This window comes from Cryptomeria japonica, chromosome 4, assembly GCF_030272615.1.
Source record: "Cryptomeria japonica chromosome 4, Sugi_1.0, whole genome shotgun sequence".
Lineage (NCBI taxonomy): Eukaryota > Viridiplantae > Streptophyta > Pinopsida > Cupressales > Cupressaceae > Cryptomeria > Cryptomeria japonica.
In genome coordinates, this window is record NC_081408.1 from 567,205,918 (window position 1) to 567,233,108 (window position 27,191).

The window sequence follows — 27,191 nt, forward strand, 5'->3', positions numbered from 1 at the left end:
AATGATTGAATTTTGATTATTTGTTTGACTTCCACTCTCATGCAAACTCTCAATTTAAATTATTTAACACAAATGTTATATGTTAAGGTTTTACAATGTATATAAGCATGATTTATCCATGTTTTTATACAAGTATTTAAAATTTCCCTATATATTTTTAATTTTCCCTACTTTTTATATAGATGTCGCCACATGTCTTCCCCTACTCAGAAAAAAAAATTCGTCCCGGAAACTCTACGTAACATAGCAAAATGCTTTTTAGATTTGAGTTTATGAATTTTAGCATTTGCCATGTTATTAGCTAATGACATTCTTTCATTTTATTTTTGAGTTGGAGATTACTCTCTAATATAAAATGTTAAGAAACAATCAATTATATAGTTGTTTAAATTCATTTTAAGGAAAGTCCAGATTTATCATCAATAATTTCAATAGTTTGAACTAAATTATGAATAAATATTTAGGGTCTTATTCAATACGGATATACTAACCATGGCTTATAATTTTTATGAAGTTTAATCAATTAGATTTTCAAAATGTTAATATTATATTACAAATTTCTTATTATTTTTTGATAATTAGGGAGAGTTTTACCACAAAATCTTACATCTAATTTTGTCACCCAAATTATATTTTATTTAATCAATTTGTATACATAATTTTGTTGTTGTTCACATTGCATGAATTTCTATTAAAATGTCCAAAAAAAAATCACTTCTAAAAAATGAGTAGACTCTTGCTCTCATGCATCACATACGTGTCTACAAAAGGTCAAAATCAACTACAATAATAAATGTTAACGATCAATGACATATAGAGTGCAATTATTTTATAAATTTATTTTTCTATACTTTAAGACTATGTTTATGATCCACACTAATTTTTGATGATATTTTTATGCATAACAAAAAAAAGTTTTCCCTTAACATGTATCAATTTTTTTTTTGTCAATTACATGTGGCACAAATATATGGATTAAAGTTTCTTCTCTACTCTAACTCTATATGAATTGTTGTTGTAGAACCATCAATCTAATGTCCAATGTCCTCAATTCTATGTTAAACAAAAATCAATGTTCAAAATGGTGTTGTATCAAGCCTTGCAAATGATATCACGCATGCCAAGACATAATATATAGCATTATATCAAGATCTATAAATGATAATTAATTATTAGTACATTCTTCTAATATTCTCTCATTTATTAAATAAAGGAATGTTATGGCTTCAAGAGTTACTAACAAAGCAAGTAAATTTGGATACACAATTGGAACAAAAACAATAACAATTTGTTTGGGCAAGTTGTGTTGATTTTGAGCACTTCGTCTTTTGTGGTATCCTTCATTTTGATCATTGCTTCACTTGTAAGCCTACTCTTCATTTGGTCAAAGTGAAATGGATGTAGTTGTCTCTATTGATTTGGTCATATACACTACCCCTTTTGGTATGGTATACACATTTAGAATTGTCTAGTAGTCTCATTGAAATGACAAAGAAGCAACCAAGAAATTGCGTTCATGCACACACATCACTGAGAGGGATACCTTAATAGACTAATTAAATGAGTTTGCATTAGCTAATTAGAAAAAAATATCCTATAAATGATATCATTAATAAATAAATAAAATGGCTTCTTTATTGATCTAATTATACATTCAAATTTATAAGATTTTCTATATAAATTAAAGTCAACATACCATTGTACTTTCATTACAATCTTGGAGTAAAATTGTCAATTTGTTAATCAAAACAAACATACCACCCAAAACATGAAAACAAATAATCAATATAAAGTCATATTATATTTAGAAATTGTATATACAAAAAATATTATTCTATATATAAGGTGTTGTAAATTAAATTAATTTATTTTTTATGGACATATAAAGTTGTACTTTCTAGAATATATATATTATCTTTGACATCCTTCCTAGTCAAAAGGGAGTGGGAGACTTATGTGTCACAATATATCCTATTCATTCTCCATCTTCTCTATTTTCAAGACTTTGGTCTCTCCACCTCACCATGGTCAAATGTGACTCATGATACACATATCTCATGAGGCCTACCTTTGCTCTTACATTCCAACAACTTGAAATGTTTCAAAATACTGACAAATCAATGTGTAGTATCTACCAATATAATCTTGAGGCAAGTCTTACAATTTTACTCTGTTCAAAATATCTTTTGTTGTATAAAGGAGCTTCTTACAGTTAACCTATTCTCAAGTTTGCCTAATAAACTCCATTTAACTTTGCAGTATCCCTAGAACACAACCAAGCAGGCACAAGTTGAGTGGCACAAAAAACCCTTCAAAATCCAATATTTGAACCTATGGTAGGCTCAGCATTTCTTTCAGCTATGTCTTTTCTTCTCTTTGTTTGTGAAATTCATTCATTATATTCTCTATAGCTCTGTCTTTCTTCTTTTTATTTGTCATTTTCTCTAAGGAATTACTGATCTGTAAAATGGCATTTATTATTTGAAGAATCAAACACCCTCTTTGTTTATGAAGGGAACCAGCGGTGACAAATGTTGTTGAAATTCCAACACAATTTTAATGCAATTCTAATGCAGGAGCATCCCTAGTTCTTGGCAATCTTTCATCAACCAAAAACATTTTCTTTTCAGTTTGTTCTTGTTTTGCAGTTTCAGCATTTCTTTATGCGTTTTCTTGCATTTCTTCACCGGACCTTGTGGAGCTAGATGTAGATTGTGGACATGGTCATTTTCCTTATCCTAAGTCTATGGGATGTTTGGATCTTTTCTCGAAAAGTTATCACTTCTAGAATCCGAGATAGTTTTCTGGCTTAGAACACTGAAACCACTTGGACCTAATTTGGCTATTGGTGAATCTTGCAGATCATTTCTATAGCTAGTGGAGCTTCAATTCATTGTTTCCAACGTTCCTTGGCGTGTGGCCAACCTTTCCTTAGGTCTGCACTTCATCCTATGGATTTTTTGGATGGATCTCTTCAGTGGAGGCTGACCTTGTTGTTTTACATATTTCATCTTGTTCATCGGTTATTGTTTCACCTTGGGCCAATGTGGATCACCCTTGATCATATAAATCAATGTAATTAAGCATTTAGAATCATTTTTTAGAACATAGAAGATAGATCTTGAGATTAAGAGGTCTAAAGTTGACCGATACTATAATTGATCATGTATGCATTTAGGCCAGTGAGCCGAATCTTGTAGCCCACATGTTGTCAGCAGATTGTAAAATATTTTCATGATATAATACATTCAGTTTTGCATTGCCTCCATCACATTGTGTTTCTTATGTTGTGTTCCTCTTACTGCATGGTCCAAATTGTTCTCTTGAGGACCCTCCTCACCGTGATTTCACTAAATTCATTTCTTAAACAAACTATCATGTTCGAAATTGTTTTGCATAAACCAATATTTTACAGATATCTGACTGCAATAATAAAATCATTTACCTCATGCCAAGTTGTTAGACCCGTCTTTTTTCTATGAAGAGGGTTATCTCGTTGGTGAAATTCATCCACCTAGCGTCATCCATTACTTCATTTTATCGATACCAATTCAACATTTACCCTATTGACCATATAACATTTCTCCTAGGAATTTGAACATGCCATATGAATAATGAAATTTAATTTATTAAAAAATTTATTCTATATTAAAATCATAGAAATTCACCTTTGTTAACTCACTCCAAGCTTGAACCAAACTAAGAGCTTTGGAACAAGTTTTGGACATCCATCAATGCATAATGGAGATGATATAGTTGCAAATGCCCTGGTACACATGTATGCAAAATGTGGAAGCATATACAAGGTGCATGAACTTGTTTTAATGAATGCCTCAAAAAACTGTCTCATGGACTGCAATGGTGGTAGGATATGAACTGAATGATCAAAATCAGTTTGTTGAAAAGGCCTTTGAAACTTTTAAGCAAATGCAATCGACAGATGTAACACCTGTTTCCATAACCTTTGCCACCATTCTATCAGCTTTCAGCAAAGCGGGAGCTTTGAAATAGGGAATGAATATATACATCAAAGAATATTAGAAAGTGAATTTTCATTGATGTTGTAGTTACATATGCTTTAATAGATATGTATGCAAAATGTGGAAGCATAAATAAGGTATATGAATTGTTTGATATAATGTCTTATAACCTTTTCTTGGATACTCTTTATTATGGTGAGTATATAAATTTTGGATCAAGTGCAATACTTGTAGGACGGATCAAGTGGCCCAGTTATCATGTATTGAATATTTTGAATGAAAACAAACTTAGGCCAGCCTTAAACCACACACACTAAGCAGCATATTAAGCCTAGAGAATGTTAGTCAATTCTGAATGTTTAACACTTTTAAGTTTAGAAGTCAAAGCTTAATGTGTGTGATTTAAGCAGTCTAGATTCATCATAAATGTATGGTGGTTATTGTAATTTCTTTTATTTGTTAATTGTACGTCAGAGATTTGAAATTTTTGGGGGATTTCAAATTGTATTATGGGGATTGTATTTGGTCAAGGATTGAGTTCCCATTCTGAATTTTTTTCTTTGTTTAATGTGGAAGTTGCGAGTTGCAAGTGCCCTGGTAGACGTATGCAAAATGTGGAAGCATCCTCCTTGCTTGTGCCAAAATGGGAGCTTTGGAACAAGGTATGAACATCCATCATTAAAGCACAAAGGATAGAGGAATTTTGTCTGGTGATGTAGTTGCCACTATCCTGATTGCCATGTATGCAAAATGTGATATAATAATTAGAACATAATATAGATTAATGTTATATATGTTTTATAAAAAAAGGTAATATAAGATAAAATAATAATAAAATAATTTGAATGATAATATAAAAATATTTTAATGATAGCATAATAAAAACAAGGGACACAATGCATTGAGTTCCTGTCATTAGTGTTGATAGAAGAGGTGAGAGAGAAGGATATATATATATATATAGAGAGAGAGAGAGAGAGAGGAGAGAGAGAGAGAGAGAGAGAGAGAGAGAGAGAGAGAGAGAGAGAGAGAGAGAGAGAGAGAGAGAGAGAGAGAAATAGGGAGATAATGAGAGAGGGTGAGATGAAGAGATAGAAAGCTAAACACATGAGACCTTACGTGCCTTGTAGTTTCCTATGCCACTCACTAAAGTGGTTATAATCTCCAAAAATGTAAGGTGCATTTTTTGTTTCAGAGAGCTTGAAGTGCATGTACATCATCCCATACAATATGTTTGACAATTAAAGTGACTTTAAGCAGTATTTAAATATTTTTGTACACATACATATATATCATATGTGTATATGTATGTATATGTGTGCATATATGCATTGTCATATATATAATTGTAAAGATATACAATTTCTTTCACATAAATCTAGAATAATTAAATAAATGTTTAAACAACAAGCATATAATCAAACTGCATTAAATGAGGATAGTTGTTGTCAATATTGGGCCATGAACAAAACTTGGCACAAAAGTGTGTCACTTATCAATTTCTAGTTATTTTAAGGCATTTGATCAAAATGGAACCAAAACTAATGAGAATCTGCATGTGTATGGAAACATCACCATTAAAATTATATATATATGATATGTATTCCTATTTCAGGCTTTTCTTCCCATACTGTAGTCATAAAAAATGGCAAAAAAATTAAGGAGTAACTATAGGTGTTACATTATAGAAAACATTAATAATGAATCTATATAAAATGCCAGTCATTTTTGGCTAACACTATTTTTACTATTGGTTCTCAATTATTTCTTTAATGCTAATGTGAAGCATGTGTTTGAAGATGAGATTTTTAGTTAGCCATATATATTTATTTACAATTAATACTCTATCACATGATTTGGCAGTTTAGCTTTTGATATAATGAGAGAGATGGAAAACATAATAAATTCACATACCTTTAGACAACCTTGAGCCATTTTTCTTTATTTTTTAAAAGGTCAGTTGTACAGTCACAAGGCACAAATGATGTGTTCTTGGATGAAAATGCCTTAATTTGTTGTGGTCAATGGCTTTGAAGGTTCAAACTTTTGGCCATTTCATTTTAGAGAATTCAAGCTTCTTGGTTTACTTGCATCTTCAATCTGTGGCGATATAGTGAGTAATAATTACTCATTTAATGTATGTTGTTTAAAGAGCACTAAAAGAACTAAAATTTGATCAGATACCCAAAGAGGAAGAATGGTCGTATGAGTGGATGCAAACAATGAACTAAGTAGAAGGTTGATGCTTTTGTAGAGAGCATATAAAGCGCCACAAGATTTTAAGGATATGTTTGAAAGTGCCTTATTTTATATTTGCATCACATAATTCCTTAATCTATAATAAGGCATTGATGCTATAAAATTACAATATGTTATTGGTAAATAAATAAATTTTCTACCATTAAAATGATGTCACATAGGAAAATGTTTGCACACAAAGCAAGTGGTAGCCGCTTTAAATTTTGAGTGTAGAACATCTTAATGTATGATGAAGGCATTAATGCATTATAATCACAACTTTTATTAGTAAAAAATGAATTCTTTACCATTTGTCACAACCCTATTTCATAACTTACAAAATAATTACACTTATTTATTCGTTGATTTTTCATTAAATTCTTAAAGCAGTGAAAAAAATAAAAATATTTGAATTAGATATATTATTAGTATCACTATAAAAATCTTTATAAATATATTAAATATTTTATTGAAAAGCTTTTATAAATTAAATAAAAAAATTTATATGAAAAACATAAATAAAGTAGAAACTCTATCTAAATGGATTATTAGAAATCTTTTATTATGAAATGCAATTTTTGATATATTAAAAAAAAAGTTTGAATATAAAATTTATTTTATATTTTCTTTATTATGAAAAAGTTCTTTCTTTTAACGAATTGATTCTTGTAAGGAAAAGAAAGTATTAGTAAAGGTAAGAAAATTTTAATAAGGAAACTTAGCATGAAAGCAAGTTAACGAATTATTAAAAGAAAAGTAAATTTAATATAGAAACTAGGGGAGAGGGACCAATAGGTGATAGGGGTACCAATACATGTTATATTACATGGATACTTTTAGACCAATAGTGGTGCCTTAAAAATGTCATGTCAATGCTTATCCCCAAAAAAGTACCTCTAAGTTTCAAAAACAAACCAATGATGTGATGCCACATCAACGCACAAGTAAACATGACTTAGTGCACACCTATGGGTCTTATGACAATTTGGGACCATTTTGGACACCTTCACAAAAATGCATGTTGATGTGGCATCATATGTGACCATATGGACTTGAAATTTTGTTTTTAAGTAGGGGACTTGACAAGTGAGTTGCTATGCAAAATTGATTTTTTTTTTTAAATGTCCACATTTGATTTTGAGAAGCGTGAAGTTAGGGTGAGCATGTGTTGGCTCCTCTCCCCTATGATATGATAGTTGGGAACCAAACAAAGAAGGTTAATTTTGGGGAAATCAATGAGAAACTTAATTTAATGAGAAGATCGAATCTGCAAAAAGAATAGGAAATTATTTAATCAAAAACTTCAAGTTGATCTTGTTATCTAGGAATTTGACTGTCACCCTTCCTTGTCATATGATTTTTTAATGACGTTTTCGTCATTACAATGTCTTTCATTTGACGTTTTAAGAAAAATATTAATTATCAAAAAAATATTTAATTTAGACAAAATATTAAAAAAATATTTTCTCTCACAAAGAAGTTAATGATAATTTTAAACTTTTCAATTGTGGTTGTTTAGAAATGAAAATCCTTGTAATATATGCAACAACAAAAAAAATTTACTATGCAAATTTCTAAGTTCATACTCAAAAATCTTGTTTATAATTAAAATAGAAACTATTTTAAAAATTAATATTAAAATATCATTTGAATTATGATAAGTTTCTAAATTCATATAAAAAATATTTAAAATAAAAAAATTGACTAAATTTCTAAATTCATGTAAGAAAACAGATACTAAAAATTCATATTAAAATATTATAAAATTAAAAAACAACTATATCCTACCATTTTAAATGAATTTGTATTTTTATAATAAACAATTTAAAATAATATATATGGATATTAAAAATTATAATACTATATAATATATATTACCTACTATATTTTTTTACGATTTATTAATAATTTGAAGTGTCATATATACGATTTTAGAAAAAAATAGCATGTCATATACTATCTAAAAGTGAAAAAACGGCCATATAAACCGTCAAATTTCAAGCTTGTTGTCATCATCACACCCAAAAAGGCTACAAGATTTCTCACTTGGTATGAATCCTATCTTTTCAACAACCATTAAGGTAAGGATAGTCTTCTTACAAGGAAAAGGATGCACAACAAAAGGTGAGGGGTACACTAGAGAGGGACACGGGTGCATAGATTGTGATGAACAGGTTATTAAGTTAATATATATTCCAAGTTAGTCCAAATTACCTCTATCTGATTTGTGCATGGCCAAAACTCTAGTTTTGTCACTCGCTAGTCTATGATTTTCTTGCCTTCTTAGTCTGCTTGCATTTGAATCAAAAGTTTATGCGTAGACTATAAAATTTATCTTTGTTTTTAATATTGATTTTCTCATAAATTTTAATGTCCAATGCAAGTTAAATAGACATATATAGTGGGAAGCGGGCCACAATATCTATAGCCACTGTTGTTCCTTCTCATGTAATTTATTTGGATTGATTAAACCTACTTTATTTTCAGACCGACTATTCTATCACCATTGTTTTGAAGACCCTATATACATTTACCTCATCATATTTAGGATGTCTTACTATAATCCATCATAGCATTGTTTAAGGTTCTATAGATCTCTATTAAAATCGACTTTCATTATCAATTCATTTCAGTATAAACTTAAACTTCCTTTGATAGGAAATATTGACCTTTTAAAGCCTAATTTTAGCACATTGCAAGAATGAGATATCTATATTTTAGTCATGCTTTGAACACTTAGTAGAATTGCCTTTCGATCAGTGTATGAGGAACCAAATGAATTATAAGGTTGTTTATGATGTGTCTTTTATACAAAGAATCTTTGGTCAATGTTAGCAAATTATGTTACTTCTTATCAAAAGCCAAATTTGGAAAAAGTTTAACTAGAGTTTCAATAGTATGTCATTCATTGATTTTGGAGAATTAGACATTGCAAATATTAGTCATTACTTAAAGATGTTGTCAATGTGAGTGTTGAATTATATCTGCACCTATGACTGATATTCGATAGACATGAAAGAGTTGTGCTTATGTAGCTATAAGGAAGTTATATCATCCTTTATCAATTGATGTGCATATCACTCAAAGTATTCTTTTTCATAATGCATTGAATCGCTTGAGGATTCTTGACTTCAAGAATGAATGTAAGATTATATTATGGAGTCTTCTTGACCTTGTTTATCATCACTATGTTTTCCATGTGTTGAAATGGAATTAGACTTTATGTAAAAGCATCAAATGGAGATGATTGTTGCTCCTATCTTCATATGCTTGCTATGATCTTCTTGTGTGTTCATGTCATGTTGCACAAATTTCATTACCCCTGCCAAATTTTTATTGTTAGCCTACCTCATGCTAGGGTCAGGTATCTTCCTTGTTATGAAAGATTTCAAGGAAGTGCAACTACTTCGTGGTAGGGCGGATAAGCGTCTCGACGATGTTCTCACCCATGGTAGACAGATGCCAAGGGTTGTCGTTAGGATTGCCTTCATGAATTGTTCTTTATGTATTTATTGTAATCGACCTTTTGGTCCATTGTAAACCTGAACATGTTTACTTATGTTCTACCTCGCTATGGGATTACACACTTTAAATCTTTAGCTCAAAATATAATTTCAAGTCTGCAACCTTGTATATTTCACGAGTGGCAATTATTTAAGTTTGTTTATGTGTATTATTGTGAATTATGTTATTTTAAAATAATGGAGGTCCTTACACCATTAAAATGATGTCATGGAGGAAAATGTTTGCATTCGAAGTAAATAGAAACCATTATAAATTTTGAATGTAGAAACTATCAATACTAGAGACAAAAGTATGAAATCTTAGAAATCAACAAGGTTATTACATTCATATATTTTCTCATCAACACTAGAAATGCTACAGAATAATCAAAATGGCATTTCACTACAAGCAGCAAGCCTAAGCAATCTACCAAAATCTTTTACCTTCCTATAGCATTTCTTACTATTGACACATACACACTCGAAGTAAATAGAAACCATTATAAATTTTGAATGTAGAAACTATCAATACTAGAGACAAAAGTATGAAATCTTAGAAATCAACAAGGTTATTACATTCATATCTTTTCTCATCAACACTAGAAATGCTACAGAATAATCAAAATGGCATTTCACTACAAGCAGCAAGCCTAAGCAATCTACCAAAATCTTTTACCTTCCTATAGCATTTCTTACTATTGACACATACACACATGTATACACACACACGTATATGTGTGTGTGTGTGTGTGTGTGTGTGTGTGTGTGTGTGTGTAGACGTATACATATACATATATGTAGACATATATATACATATATATATATATATATATATGTATGTATGTATGTATATGTATGTATTATATATATGTGTGTGTGTGTATATGTGTGTATATATATATACGTGTGTGTATATATATACATATATATGTATATATGTATATATACATATATATGTATATATGTATATACATATATATATATATATGTATTGTATATATGTATACATATACATATATATATGTATACATATATATGTATATACATATATATATATACATATATATGTATACATATGTATATATATACACATATATATATGTATACATATATATGTATACATATATATGTATATATATATATGTATACATATATATATGTGTATATATATACATATATATGTATACATATATATACATATATATATATATATATACATACATATATATGTATGTATGTATATATATAGATATTTATATATATACATATATATTTATATATATATGTATGTATATATATATATACATGTAAAGCGGAAAAATCGAACCCTAATTATTCTCCCCTCCCCAACTCCATGGAGAGAGAAGGGAGAGTCACTAGGGTTGATGGTTTTCACTTAGGAGAGACTCTACATTCAAAAGAGGGGTTGAAACCCACAAGATCCAATCCCACACAATGCAAGATTGGATTCTAAATGAGTTTCAAGGGTTGTGACATCAAGGATACGCTCTTTTGTAAATAATGTAGATAGAAAGATTGAACTAGGAATGCATGTAAAGTAGGAAAGATTCGCTTATAAACAGAGATAGGGATACGAGATGAAGCTGCAGACCTGGAATTAGCAGTAAAATGTCGAGACGGTGCTGTTCTGCAAATTTGAGCGAAAGTTGACGGGACGATGGCGCCCGGCGTGCACACGGTCCTCCGAAAAATCCGCGAAACGAAGGTGGATCTGTTCGTCTCTGCACAAGGATTCCAGATCTTCAATTACAATCGCGTACCTGCAACCTACACACTGAAAAGAGAGGACGATTGGGGGGTTAGGGATGAGGGGTTTGCCTTTAGGTCAAACCCCGGTTTTGAAATTAACCAAGAAATGAGAATGCTGTAAATGTAAATGTTTGTAATGTAAACAAGTACTGATACCTTGTTGTAAGAATGTTTGTATTCTTACATGCGAAGGTGTAATGTATGTAATATGTTGTATGTTGTATGTGATCTCCTCTTCAATGGTTGAATCCTTGTCTTGAATGCAACACCTAGCCTTGAATGGAGACTTAGAATGCTCAATTGCTTGAAGGAATGCTTGAAATGCTTGAATGTTTGAATGTTTGAATATCGCTTCCGCGTCTTGCTCTTGCTCCTTTTCTTTCCTCTTTTTCTCCTCTAAAAGAGGAAAAGTAGTTTATATACTTGTCAATTAGGGCTGATAGACTGATTTTTCCGACCTTAGGCCGACCAGGAAATATTATTTCCCGAATTGCAAACTTAAAGACCCGATGCCCAAAAGAGACCGGGCCCAAAATAGGGCCAGGGACCAGGGCGCTGGGCGCCATGGTCCTGGGGGACTAGGGAACTGGGCGCCCTAGTCCAGAAGGACCAGGGCGCTGGGCGCCATGGTCCCGCCTCCCGAGACAGCAGGGTGCAAGGAGGGATCAGGCCAGGGTGCAGAAAAATGCAGTTTTTGGTGTTATAAACAAGTTTCGGGGTCTCCATTCAAGTTCAACGTTGCGCCGCCATCGTGAAGACCCAAATGCAGTCGAAATTGCAAGTGTCACAATTTTAGGACGCTACAATACATATATATATATATACATATATATATACATATATATATATACATACATATATATACATACATATACATATGTATATATGTGTGTGTGTGTACATACATACATATACATATGTATGTATATGTATGTATGTCTATGTATGTATGTATATTACATACATACATAGACATACATACACACATACATACATACATATATATGTATATGTATGTATATATATATATATATACACATACATACATATACACACACACACACACACACACACACACACACACACATATATAGATATTCAAGCTGCCTCAGAATTCTGCAAGAAAGTTGGACAATCTATTGAAGAAATTGGGTGGAGTTGGACTCCACAAGATGGAATTGCAGAACTTGGCGCTAGGTGTCAAACTTGTGTGGAAAATGTAGGTAAACCCCAAAAGCTTTGGTGCACAATTTTCAGAAAGAAGTACTTGGATTCTGATGAGCCTAACAAAATTTTAACTGTATCAAACACGACCAAGGGATTTTCCCCCTGGAACTTTTTATGGCGATCTAGGCACATAATCACGGAACACATCTCATGGCAGATTGGGGATGGGCACACTGCAAAATTCTAGTATAATTCTTGGAATGGCAAGGTGGCAATCTGTGATATTATTAAGGACCCGACGTGGATTCAAATGGTCGAGTCCCAATATGGGGAGTATGTATGCGATTATTTTGAGGTGGATCCTCAAAATGGTTCTATCAGAAGATGGAAGCAAGTAAACATAGGGAATCTGTTTCTTTGCGATCTCCTGCAAAGCATTCTAAGGTCTAGACATATCCCTATATCCAATGCAGATGATATTATATTCTGGTGCGGATCTAAATCTGGAGAATACAAGGTTCATTCGGGATACCTTGCCCAGAGAGAGAGTGGCACCACATTGACATGGCCTCATATGCTTTGCTGGAACAAGAAACTCCTTCTGAAAGCCAACGCTTTTCTTTGGATAGCTCTCCATAATCGAATCCTAACTAGGGAGAGACTGAAACATATTGGGATTTCAGGACCCGACTAGTGCATCATGTGCAAAAATGCGGAGGAAACTACCAATCACTTGTTGTATACATGCCCGATCGTGGATGCATGCTGGAGCTGGTTCTTTGATAAAATCAACTTCACCACAGTAAGAAATGAATCACTAAGGCCGACATGCCAGAAATCAAAATGGAGTGATATATGGCTTGTTGGTCCCTCTCTGATAGCGTGGCATATCTGGAAAGAGAGGAACAGGAGAATTTTTAAAGACTCTCAACTTTCAATAAAAAAGCTCATCGAAAGTGCATATGGTGAAAATGGATAACAATAATAACAATATTGAAAGGCTAAATGAATCCAACCACAAAACCCTAGCCTAACAATCAACAAAGATCCACCATAACATATGAAGATTACCTAAGACAATGTAAATAAAACAAAATCGCAAAGATTATACCATCACATGTCCAATAGGGTTTGGATCTCCATTCTTCCTATCTCCATTGATCTTGCTTGATATATTTGCTCTCAGATTTTATGTGCACAAGAGCTCAACAAAGAATGGAATGTGGTTGCAAGTAGGATCGTAGTGTAGCCAAGTGTATAAGATTCATTCGAATGTCTTCTTAGCTCATTAGGATGCATCATTAGGGTTTGATAATGAAGGAAGCATCTCCTTATATAGAATACACAATATGAAATGGAGGGATAAGATTGAGAGGTGTAAAAGGAGGTTGGCTATGATTAGAGGGTAGGTAAAAGAAATAATAAAATAATGAAAGGGGTAGGTAGTGTATGAATTAAGAGATGAATGACATGTGTCATAGGTAGAAAAGGTTAATGAATTAATTAAATAAATAAAGATCTATTTAATTAATAGAGGAAGTGGGATCAATTAAATAAATAAGATATTTATTTAATTTAGGAAAAGGATAATTTAAATAAATAAATGAATTTATTTAAATGAGAAATAAGGCTAGAAAAGGATAAATGAATTAATTAAATAAATAAGGATTTATTTAATTAATAGAAGAATTAAGCTTGGATAATTAAATAAATAAAATATTTATTTAATTAGATTGGACAATTTTGGGTGTCTACATTTTGCCCCTCTTTGAGACAATGAGGCTTGTCGCGTTGTTTCAAAGAAGATAAGATGAACTGATAAAGAGTTGCCCCAAGATGGGAATGATATGCCCCCTCGAGAGATTGGATGAAAATGTCTGGAAAGATCACAAACAATCTCTCGATAAGAAAGAAAGGCTAGAATGGGCTGACCGGATAAAGTGACAAAGTCATGGGATAAAGAAGACTGACTCGGGAAACGAAGGCTAGGGGTAGTCTATAAGATAGACCACGGGAGAAAATACATCCTCGTTGTCATCTACACATCCACGAGAGCAGAGTGCAGAGCGAAAATAGAGCAGCAGCAGTCAGCAGCGATGGCCTTCATTCATAGATTCGACCGCGTTCGCCGATTCTAGAGGCCAGCAGAGGCAGGAGAGCCGGTAAGTACTGTATATGGTGAAAATGGATAACAATAATAACAATATTGAAAGGCTAAAATGAATCCAACCACTAAACCCTAGCCTAACAATGAACAAAGATCCACCATAACATATGAAGATAACCTAAGACAATGCAAAATAACTCAAAATCACAAAGATTATACCATCACATGTCCAATAGGGTTTTGATCTCCATTCTTCCTATCTCCATTGATCTTGCTTGATATATTTGCTCTCAGATTTTTATGTGCACAAGAGCTCAACAAAGAACGGAATGTGGTTGCAAGTAGGATCGTAGCGTAGCCAAGTACTCCAAAATCAGCCATTAGGGTTTGACAATGAAGAAAGCATCTCCTTAAATAGAAGACACAATATGAAATGGAGGGATAAGATTGAGAGGTGTAAAAAGAGAGGTCGACTAGGATTAGAGGGTAGGTATAAGAAATACCAAAATAATGAAAGAGGTAGGTAGTGTATGAATTAAGAGATGAATGACATGTGTCATAGGTGGAAAAGGTTAATGAATTAATTAAATAAATAAAGATTTATTTAATTAATAGAAGAAGTAGGATAATTAAATAAATAAAATATTTATTTAATTTAGGAAAAGGATAATTTAAATAAATAAATGTATTTATTTAAATGAGAAATAAGGCTAGAAGAGGATAAATGAATTAATTAAATAAATAAAGATTTATTTAATTAATAGAAGAATTAGGCTTAGATAATTAAATAAATAAAATATTTATTTAATTAAACATGACAATTTTAGGTGTCTACATTTTGCCCCTCTTTGAGACAATGCGGCTTGTCGCGTTGTTTCAAAGAAGATAAGATGACCTGATACAGAGTTGCCCCAGAATGGGAATTATATGCCCCCTCGAGAGATTGGATGAAAATGTCTGAAAAGATTGCAGACAATCTCTCGATAAGAAAGAAAGGCTAGAATGGACTGACCGAATAAAGTGACAAAGTCACGGGATGAGAAAGACTGACTCGGGAAACGAAGACAAGGGCTAGGCTAGGCTATAAGATAGACCACGGGCAAAAGACATCCTCATTGTCATCCACACCCTTAGAAGATCACAGTGCAGAGCGAGAAAAGAGCAGCAGCAGTCAGCAGCGATGGCTTTCATTCATAGATTCGACCGTGTTCGCCGATTCCAGCGACCAGCCGATGCAGGAGAGCCGGTAAGTACCCGAAAACCTCCTCGTACTTTCACGCATTTCAAGTTTTTTCATTAATGCATGCTAAGTAGCAATAAATGCGCTAGAAATAGGGTAGTTGAAATATGCAAAAACGCGCAACCACGTCTGTGTTAGTGCCAGGCACGTCTGTGTCGGACAGGCGCGTCTGTGTCGGGTCCAGGCGCGTCTATGCCTGGAACCGCGTTTGTGCTTAATACGGACGCGTTTGTGAAATGTAGAAGCGTCTGTGCCCTGTAGGGGCGTTTATGTCATGCAGGGACGTCTGTGTTCCCTGGTCGCGTTTGTGCATGGTATAGGCACGTTTGTGTTCAAAAAACGCGTATGTGTTGCAGAAGCGCGTTTGTGCAGTCTATAAGCGCGTTTAGGAGTTAAAAGTGCGTTTGGGAGTCAAAATGCATAGTTTGAGTCTTCTAGGTCAAATCGGCAGTTCTGTGATGAACATACGCTGTCGATTGGATAAGCTGCTGAGAGGATACACTCAAGCAGGTCCTCTAGGAAGACTAGGATAGATCAAGGCACTTTGTGATGAACAGGGAGCACCAAGATAGGCAGCACTTTGTGATGAATAGGGAGTGCGAATGTGAGTAACACTTTGTGATGAACAGGGAATGTCACCCACGTAGTACTTTGTGATGAACAGGGAGCACTACTAGGATAGATAGCAACACTTTGTGATGAACAGTGAGTGTCACTAGGATAGGTAAGCGTATGCATTTAGCTAGCAAGTAGCATTTTGTGATGAACAATGAATGCCACGATAACTGACATGATTGATTGGTTGACTGCAGGAGTATCTGCCTATGTTGGAGTCACGGGAGAGATTCCCATCGACTCAGAGGTTGCGACCAGAGTTGTCGATCCAGGATAGGATTTCCATTGAGGAGATGGGTCTTACACATGTGCTATTTGTGCCTGAGTTTTGGGCAAACATGGGTTTGCTGACTGCGTTGGCTGAGAGATGGCACTCTGAGACGTGCACGTTTCATCTGCCAATGGGTGAGATGACAGTGACACTGGAGGATGTTTACAGGATTTTGCATATTCCGATCGACGGAGAGTTGATTCCATACGATCGTGACGGTGACAGGGAGGCATTGAGACGGGTATTCCAGGATCCCGGTTTGGAGATGAGGGCAGGTCACGTAGCCTGGGATACCATGACCGCCACAGGTTTAGCTTTGCCAGCGGTTATTGGAGGAGCCATCAGTGGTTACTTGTGTCCGGACAGAGCCACATGGGGATTGGCAGTTGGCTGGGGAGGGGCATTAGAGACGCTGATGATAGAGCACACCAGATATGCATGGGGGCCATGTGTCTTGGCACATTTATACTATGAGCTGCATCAGTTTGTGTATCACGGATCAGTGGGCTTGGGCTGCGGAGTGACTCTCCTTCAGGTGTGGGCATATGAGCATCTGCCGATCACACGGCCGATCCACTTCAGAGGCAAAGGGCAGGGACGGAGTTTTGTACACCTGTATGATATGATTACATCACAGCCTCGGATTGGTCGACTAGAGCACTGGAGGCGTGTCATAGATGACATTGATATGGTTATCTGGAGGCCATACCTGGGGTGCGAGGAGTGGGATGACGACGCACTGGAGCTACCCTATGCATTCAGGAGCAGGTATCTGATTGGGCGGACGCCCTATATTCTGGAGAGGCAGCTTGTTGACAGGGTATGCAGGCAGTTTGGCCGTATTCAGCGGATGCCACGAGGCTCGGGCATGTATGCCCGTACAGTCAGAGATCAGGTACAGTTCGGGCCGCTGTTATCATATGATCAGGCCGTGACACAGCTGGCAGAAATGATGCCATTACCATGGGACATGTGGCCGGAGGTAGAGGATGCAGGGATGGACACAGAGTACTCTGCGTATTGGGCAGAGCATCCCTTTCCGAGATTGATAGATCCGGGAGAGCTGTTGGAGGGAGAGGTCGGGGGGGATGATGATGATGATGGTGGAGGAGATGGAGGCAGGGGCAGACGGAGGCGGAGAGGAGTGGTGGGGGAGAGGCGAGTAGCACCTCAGAGGGAGGGAGGACAGGAGAGAGCAGCTCAGGTGGTGAGGGGTCGAGGTGGATTGCCCCTACATGTACCAGCAGCACAGGGTCCTAGAGCACAGGGACCTAGACAGGTACAGGGACAGGGACAGGTACCTATTCAGGCACCGAGACAGGTGCAGGCGGAGGCACAGGTACAGGCACCTGCAGAGGAGGAGCCACAGGCAGAGGCTGAGGGCGGAGATCCTGAGGAGGATGAGCTGTTAGAGCTACGAGAGATCTGCCAGGGCCAGGCAGATGAGATTGAGGATTTGGTGCGGGAGAGGGATCGCCTCAGGATCAGGCTCAGGGACACAGAGCGGGAGAGGGACTAGGCCATCCAGAGATATACTGAGGCCGAGACAGCTCTGAGGGCAGGGAGGCGGGCAGCAGAGGATACAGGGGCAGGCTACGCATATGTGCTGCGAGCCGGGGAGGAGATCGCTTACTGGAGGGATCTGTACTATGGTGTCGTGCCAGCAGATCAGCGGGCGAGGAGCTTCCATAGATCGTCGCGCACAGCGACGGCTACGGGAGGGAGTTGCAGGAGGCAAGCATCCAGCGGTGGGGTCATGGGTCCTCCACCACCACCAGAGAGACAGGGGGATCCTAGAGCGGGTCCATCTATAGCTTAGACTCCGTCGAGGCCAGGTGGCTCCGAGGGAGGGAGTTCATCATAGCCATAGAGGGCTCCCCTTTGTATCAGTATATGTACTATTTTTATATTGTAGACACCTACGGGTGATTTTTGTAGCCATATGATTCTTTTGACATCATTGTATCATGACACATTTTGATTATATATGAGATATGGTCCATTTTTTGCGGCAGCTATATGCATGTGTACCTTATGTGATGAGATGTTCTTGTGTAATACATGTTTTATGATATGGATGCTTATATGATGCAATGCAATATTTTATTTTATTTTTGTTCGTTTATGTTTTATATGTGTATGCATGATGCAAATGTGAATGTAAGTAATGCAGATGAATATGATAATGCAAATGATTATTTACATAATGAAAATGTGAGATGTGCTAACATGTGTTGTATGCAGGATGTGATGAAATTGTGATATCTATATGTATGTATGAAATGCTTATATGTGAGAATGCAGGTGTAACTATATGAAATGCAAATGTTTTTGGTGTGTCATTATACTCAGTCATGTGATAGCGGGCTACGCGGACTCGAGAAGGACAATGGAAGTCAATAAAGAAAGGGGGATGGAAGACAGAAGATATGAACGTGAAAGAGCTTCTTGTGCGTTATCATCATTGAGCTTTATTATGGCAAGTAGGTTATGACAATCGAGGCATTTGTTCGGCCCAGAAAGTCATTGTACCTGTTTGCATGGAGATAAGACAGTCACAAACAAGGAATGCCCCAGTTCACACTAGACTCACAGTGTCCTCATATCCTTGGACAAGTCATAGCATTACTAAGAGACAATCCACAGACAGCAAATGCAAATAGGTGACGATACCCCATCCTCGCCTTTCTAGTCAAAGACATCCTGGAGATAGAATCTCTAGTCAAAGACATCCTGGAAAAGCTAAAAGACATGTCACCAAAAAGATAAAATCAAAAGAAAACCAAGACTCGACACCAACATCCACTGTAGTCCTCAAGTTTAGTGTCTCTTGTCACTTGTATAAGTCTTATTTGATTATGGTCACAATGTTTACTTTCACAAAAAGGATAGATAGCACTGAACCATAATGTTGTCTGAGTCTGTTGAAAGATTTGATTTGTTGAAGCCCATTGTTGCTGCTGTGTCTCATCTGAAACTGACTGAATCCATGAAACTGATACTTTATTGCGGAGAAGATGAAACTTTATTGCGGATCTGGCGATGCAGATGTTGCTTTATTGCGGATTGTGCGCGAATAGACTGAAGAAAGCTGGAAGAAACTTTACTCCTTGAAACATGTGATGTTCTCAGTTCCACACCCATTACTAGATGTAGGATTTGTCTTAGCCACAGATAGGATCTGATTTATTATGGATGGAAAGGGATGTGAAAAGGGAGGTTTATTATGAATGGCTAACCAATCTTGGGTAGATCAATAACAAGCCATGATGAGAATGGGTAAGTTTATTGTGAACGAATAGGTTATGAGTGTGTGCGAAGTGAAAGGATGAAAGAGAATCCTGAAAGAGGGAGGAGCAAAGTCTCTACGCATGGCGCTGGTGACCCAGTTTTCACCATGGTACTTGCCTAGGGCGCCACCGAAGTGGTTTTCACCGTTGGACGAAATTATTTCTCTTTACTTTTTTCGATTTTTCAATTTTTTTTGTGTCACAAGGCGCCTGTTTGCCAGGTTTTCACCAAGTAACGATTTTTTTTGTTTTATAATTTTTTTTTTTGTATTTTTGAATTTTTTTTTTTTTTTTGTATTTTTGAATTAGGATATTCCAAAGAGCTTATGTGTAGAACCTGCGAAGGTGCATGCTGTTGATAGGATCCTCCAAGGGTTCACCTTCTGTAGTTGAGAGTTGATATGCCCCAGATCCATATACTGCTATAATGATGTAAGGACCAAGCCAGTTTGGTTCGAACTTGCCCTTCTTATCTCTGTCTTGCTGATTCTTGGGGTTCTTTCTGAGGACTAAGTCACCTACCTCAAATGTGCGAGGCTTAACTTTATGATTGTAACTACGACTCATTCGTTGTTGGTAAGCCTTGAGATGATTAAAAGCAGTGTGCCTTCGTTCCTCCAGCAGTTCCAGTTCTTGTAAGCGAGAGACCCTGTAGTCTTCATCGTTGATTATGTTTCTCAAGGAGACTCGTAAAGAAGGTAGCTCGACCTCAATAGGCAAGATGGCTTCAGAGCCGTAGACAAGTGAGTAGGGTGTAGCTCCTGTAGGTGTGCGGACACTTGTGCGGTAGGCCCAGAGTGCAGGATTGAGTTGGGATATGCCAGTTACGGCCAGCGTCGTCGACTGTCTTTTTAAGGATTTTGAGAATTGTTTTATTAGACGCCTCAGCTTGGCCATTACCTTGGGGGTAATATGGTGTGGAGAAATGATGGGAGATATGGAAGCGCTCACAAAGTTCACGAACATCCTGGTTTTTGAAGGGACGCCCGTTATCAGTAATAATGGAAGTAGGAATCCCGTATCGGCAAATGATGTAGTTCAGGATGAAGGTAGCGATTTGTTTCCCAGTAACTTGTGTGAGAGGCACGGCTTCAATCCATTTTGTGAAATACTCTGTGGCTGTGATAATGAATTTATGTCCATTGGAAGAAGGAGGGTGAATCTTGCCTATGAGATCGAGTCCCCACTGACAAAAGGGCCAAGGAGATGCAAGTGGTTGTAGTTCCTGTGCTGGTGCATGTATGAGGTCTCCATGAATTTGACACTGCTTACACTTCTTGACAAACTGATATGCATCTCTTTCCATAGTAGGCCAGTAGTATCCAGTTCTGATGAGTTTCTTGGCCAAAGTAGGACCACTAGTATGCGGACCACATATCCCTTCATGCACTTCTCGTAACGCAGTCTGAGCTTCGTCACTCTCTAAACATCTAAGAAGGGTGCCATCTAGACCTCGTCGGTATAGGATATCTGCTAAAATGACGTATCGAGAGGATTGGCAAATGAAAGTGCAGCGTTGATTGTTTGATAGATCGGGAGGTAAGATATTGTCGCGAAGGTATGTGAATATGGAACCATATAACTGGGATTCAGGACCAACAACACATATCATTTCTGTAGGAGTGATCTCATATGACGGAATCAGCAGGTTGTCTACCAGGAATTCATAGCAAGTCTCGTTTTGCGGTAGATCAATGAGCGAAGCAATTGTAGCCATGGCATCACCAGCGCAATTCTGTTCTCTTGGTATCTGCTCAAACTCTATCTTTGCAAAGTGTTGTTTCAGATCATCTACCAGTTGTTTGTAAGGCATTAGCTTTTCATCTTTTGTTTGATAATCATCAGTTTTTTGACGGATGACAAGTTGAGAATCCCCAAAAACACGAAGTTCTTGGATCTTCCATTGAACTGCAATTCTTAACCCAGTTGTTAATGCCTCATATTCCGCTATATTGTTAGTGCATGGAAATAATAAACGGTATGACTTTGGTATAGAATCGCCTTGGGGAGTTATAAAGAGTATACCCGCTCCTGCCCCGTGTTGTGTATATGAGCCGTCAAAATATAATTGCCATGGCTTTGCAGGTGATATTGTCAGAATGGATTCATCTGGAAATTCTGACTGTAGAGGAGCATCATCTATCATGGGAGCATCTGCCAGTTGGTCTGCAATGGCTTGTCCTTTGATTGCTTTTCTATCCACGTATTCAATGTCGAATTCACTCAAAATCATTACCCACTTGGCCAGCCGCCCAGTAAGTGTAGCTTTGTTGAGAAGATACTTTAGTGGATCAATTCTTGCAATCAACTTAGTTTTGTGAGTGAGCATATAATGTCGTAATTTTTGTGAAGCAAAGACCACAGCAAGACATGCACGCTCGATTGGTGTGTAGTTTAGCTCATATCCCACCAATGTGCGACTGATATAGTAGACTGCTTTTTCCTTGTCGTCAGGTATTTGCTGTGCTAGGAGTGCCCCCAGTGCTGTCGGAGTAGCTGATATGTAAAGTAGCAATGGTTGATCTGGAATTGGTGGCATCAAAACTGGCGGGTTCAAAAGATAGTCTTTGAGCGCTTGAAAAGCCTGTTGACAGTTCTCATCCCATTTGAACTTGATGTTTTTGTGTAGCAGGTGCTGGAAAGGGTTACACTTATCTGCAAGTTGTGCTATGAATCTTCGTATGGACTGGAGTCTCCCTTGTAAAGATCGAAGTTGACTGATATTCTTGGGTGGTGGCATGTCCAAGATAGCCTTGACTTTTGCTGGATCAGCTTCTATTCCTCTTTTAGACACAATGAATCCTAGGAGCTTCCCGGAGGTTACTCCAAAGACACATTTCTTTGGATTTAATCTTACCTTGTATTTTTCCAGTCTATCAAAGACAACTGAAAGTATGTCCAAGTGTGTATTTCTGTCTATTGATTTAACCAAAAGGTCGTCAACATAATCTTCCACTGTTACATGCATGAGATCATGAAAGATAGTGGTCATTGCTCTTTGATAAGTGGCGCCTGCATTTTTCAGCCCAAAGGGCATGACATTCCAACAGAAGGTTCCCCATGGACAAGTGAATGATGTTTTATGTTGATCTTCAGGTGCAATCCTGATTTGATTATATCCAGAAAATCCGTCCATTAAAGATAACATTTTATGGCCTGCTGTGAGATCAACGATCAAGTCAATGTTTGGTAATGGGAAATCGTCCTTTGGACAAGCCTTGTTGATATCTCTGAAGTCTGTACATATTCAGAGGCTGCGATCCGGTTTGCTGACAGGTACTAAATTGGAAATCCATTCAGGATAATCAATTGGGCGTATGAATCCGACATCCAATAATTTCTCCAGCTCTGCCTTGACTAGCAATGCCACTTGTGGATGCATTTTCCTTAATTTCTGCTTTACTGGTTTTGCCCCTGGTTTGACTGTTAAATGATGCATCACCAAATCCGGGTCTAGCCCAGGCATATTAGCGTAAGACCATGCGAAGTTGATTTGTCGTCCCTTAAAGAAGCTTATGAATTTTGCTCTCTCGGCCTCTATCAATGATTGAGCCAAAAATATGTTGTGTGGAACCTCTGTTGTACCAATGTTTGTCTTTATAGTCTCCTCTACCAACATGGATGATTTTTCCTCGTATGATGCTGGGAGAATGTCGAGCCTTCCATCTTCGGGCGCCTCAGAGAGGTTTTCACCCTCAGATACGTCCTTTCTTTTTACTTTTTTGGGGTCAGATAGCGCCACAGTGTGGTTTTCGCCATAAGACCCTTGTTTTGTTTTTATTTTCACATTTTTGCGACTAGAAGGCCCGACACCCTCACCAAAGTATGCTATGTTGTTGAGCTCTATGGCGTATCCTGCTTTGTGGTCTCCAGGGGGAAGATCATCTCGAATGCCAAGGTAGTCGATAATAGCTTCGTCATTTTGAAATGTATCAAATTGTGTTGGTCCTTCATGATCCCAGTCAATGAGTTGGGGGTGAACAAGGGGAAGGTCTTTAGTGTTTTCAGATTTTGCAGGACTAATAGTGAAGATGTGGTTATATTCGGGTATGTCAAGGTAATCGTCGAGGTCATCGATGGCACTCTCCTCATCAGTTTCGATCGTGAGCGAATCCAAATTGTCATCACTAGTAGAGCCTTCTGGGATAGGTGTCCTCATCCTATGTGATTTTGACCTAGGACCTTGAAATGAAGCTTGTACGGGATCCTTATGGGTTGGTTCTTGACCAACTCTGAACTTTTTGTAAAATTCCTCCTCCTCTGTGGGTTCATCTGGCTCTCTGAATGTTTCAGTGAGTTCATAGTCACTGGAGGATTTGTCTAAACCCCATTCCCACTCATTGGAATCTGTGGAATAGTAATCTTCTTGTTGAACTTCGGCAACTTTAATTCGCCATACCTCTTTTGTTCTTTTATTTTGTAGTCTGGGATTCAGAAAACCAAGCCCCTTGGAGCGTTCCCTTCTTGTAGTTAGCTCAGGTTGTAAGGGCTCCATGACACCTTCTTTGCGTAGTTCGAGAGGTCTTTTTCCATCATACCCGAATCTTTGCAAAATTTTGAAGCCTTTGCCATAGTTCTCACAGGGTATAATAATCTGATCACGTGTGTCCTCTTCAACGTCCTTATAGAGCATTTTGTATAAATTTTCTTCTTCTAGTTCACCCCATTTTTGAAAGATGGTAGGATCCCATTTGAGCATCATGATAGAGATTTACTTGTTAGGATGTGGCCTCCCATATTCCTTGGGAGAGGTCATGACTTGTCGTAAAAACATTGTTTGATTCAAATTGTATTCTCCCATGCCTTTGTCTTGAAACTTGGCTCTAAGTTCACCTTGTTTGGATGTCGAGGGCTTTAATGACTCAGGATCAATATATGCTGAAGAAGGAGTAGCCTCACGATTGTTGGGGATGATAGTCTCAGTATGTGATCTCAAGTTATTACAATATATGAATGGATTTGGATCACCATTGACCGTTACCTCGACTCCATTGTGAGGAAACTTAATGCACTGATGGTATGTTGATGGTACTGCCCTCATTTCATGAATCCACGGACGTCCTAGCAATACGTTATACGTGAGATCTAGATCTAGGACTTGACAAACCACATCCTTTGTGACTGGCCCTATTCTTAGTGGTAAGGTGACCGTGCCCTTGGACGAGCGCTCTTCATCATCATAAGCCTTAATGGTGATTTGGTTTGTAGAATTCACAGTTTTGTCAGAATATCCCAATTGTCTGATGGTGCTCAATGTACAAATATTAAGACCTGCTCCTCCATCTATCAAGACTCGCTTTATTCGATGTTTATGTATGAAGGCTTCAACATGTAGAGGTGCATTATGTGGCTGACTTATGGAGGCGTCATCAGCTTCTGTGAATGTGAGGGAGTGTGGAACGGATAGGTATCCCACCATGGCTTGAAACTGGTCCACGTTCAGATCAGTAGGGACGGCAGTATCTCTCAAGATTTTGTCAAGGATAGCTTTATGTGCAGGAGATATACGTAAGAGCTCAAGAATAGAGATGAGTGCAGGTGTCTTCCCTAGTTGTTCTACAAGGTCGTACTCAGGCTTGATTGATGAAAGATTGGTATTCTTAGTGGAGGTACTTGGCAATGTGATCTTACCTCGACGGGTTGTAACATGACATTCAGAGGTAGATGCAGACGAAGATCCCACACCTTTTAGGACAATTTTGGGTCTCTGAGAAGGATTCTCAGGATTTTTGTTTTTGATAGTAATGGTAGAGATATGATTGTCCATTGAGATGTGATTGATAGTAGAATCATAATTGTAAGGTGCTCTAGTGTAATTGGCTTGATCATCTGTGACTTTGCCTTTTCCTTTGTCATGTTTTGGGAATGGTTCCTTAAACACCTCATGCTCTTGATTAGATGAATGTCCCTCAATCTCAATGTCACCTCTATCAATGAGATCTTGCACAATGTTTTTCAATCGATGGCAATTACCTGTCTTGTGACCCTTACTCTTATGAAATTCGCAATACTCATCATCATTCCACCAATTTGGTTTTACCTTTGGTTCATAAGGAGGAAAATCTGGAACTGTAATTACTTTGTTTGCTACAAGCTTTTTGAATACTGATTCAAGTGGTTCTCCCAATGGAGTGTACTTCCTTCGTGGTCTAGAAGTTGTTTGAGTGTTCACCTGATTGTTGGTAGAACTTGATCCAGAAAAGACGAACTTTGGTCTCACTGTATTGGCATCAACAACGCCGTCATTAACTGTGTTCTTGTTCTTGTTCCAAAATTTTGGTTTGTCCTTTCCCTTAAAGTCCTCTTTATTTTCTTTGAATAGTTTAATAACTCCTTGTTCAATTAAGACCTTTTCTGTTGCTAGGCCCTTTTCAATGACATCCTTGAATGTAGACAAACAAGCTTTTCTGAGATCATAGCCAATAGCCTTATTAACGTTTTGTGTGAACATCTCCACCATTTGTTTTTGCGGGATTTCACAAGAGCATCTGCTAGCTAAGTTTCTCCATCTTTGTAAAAATGACGCAAAAGATTCTCCTTCCTTTTGTTTAGTATTGCACAAGGTAGTAACTAAGACATCTGTTTCTATGTTGTAGGAGAAATGTTGAATGAATGCCTCTGCTAAGTCGCCCCATGACTTAATACCAGGAGGTAATTGAGAAAACCATTCCATAGCTTGATCGCCTAAGCTCTGTGGGAATAACCTCATCAAGTATGTTTCTTCTGCCGCTACCTCAATGCAAGCTGTGAAGAATTGTCTTATGTGTGCCTTGGGGTCTCCTCTCCCTCTATATTTGTCGAATTTTGGTGTCACAAAGTGTGGAGGAAATGGAGGCATTGGAATGCTCTTATCAAAGGGATAAGGGCATATATCTCTCATAGTGTATGTAGGTTTTGATGTACTCATGTCCTCCATTTTCTTTTGTAAATCTCTAATTTGTTGCTCCAAATTATTCTTGGGAGGAGATGGATTTCTTGTAGCATACCCCATGTTTGAAACACCCATTTGA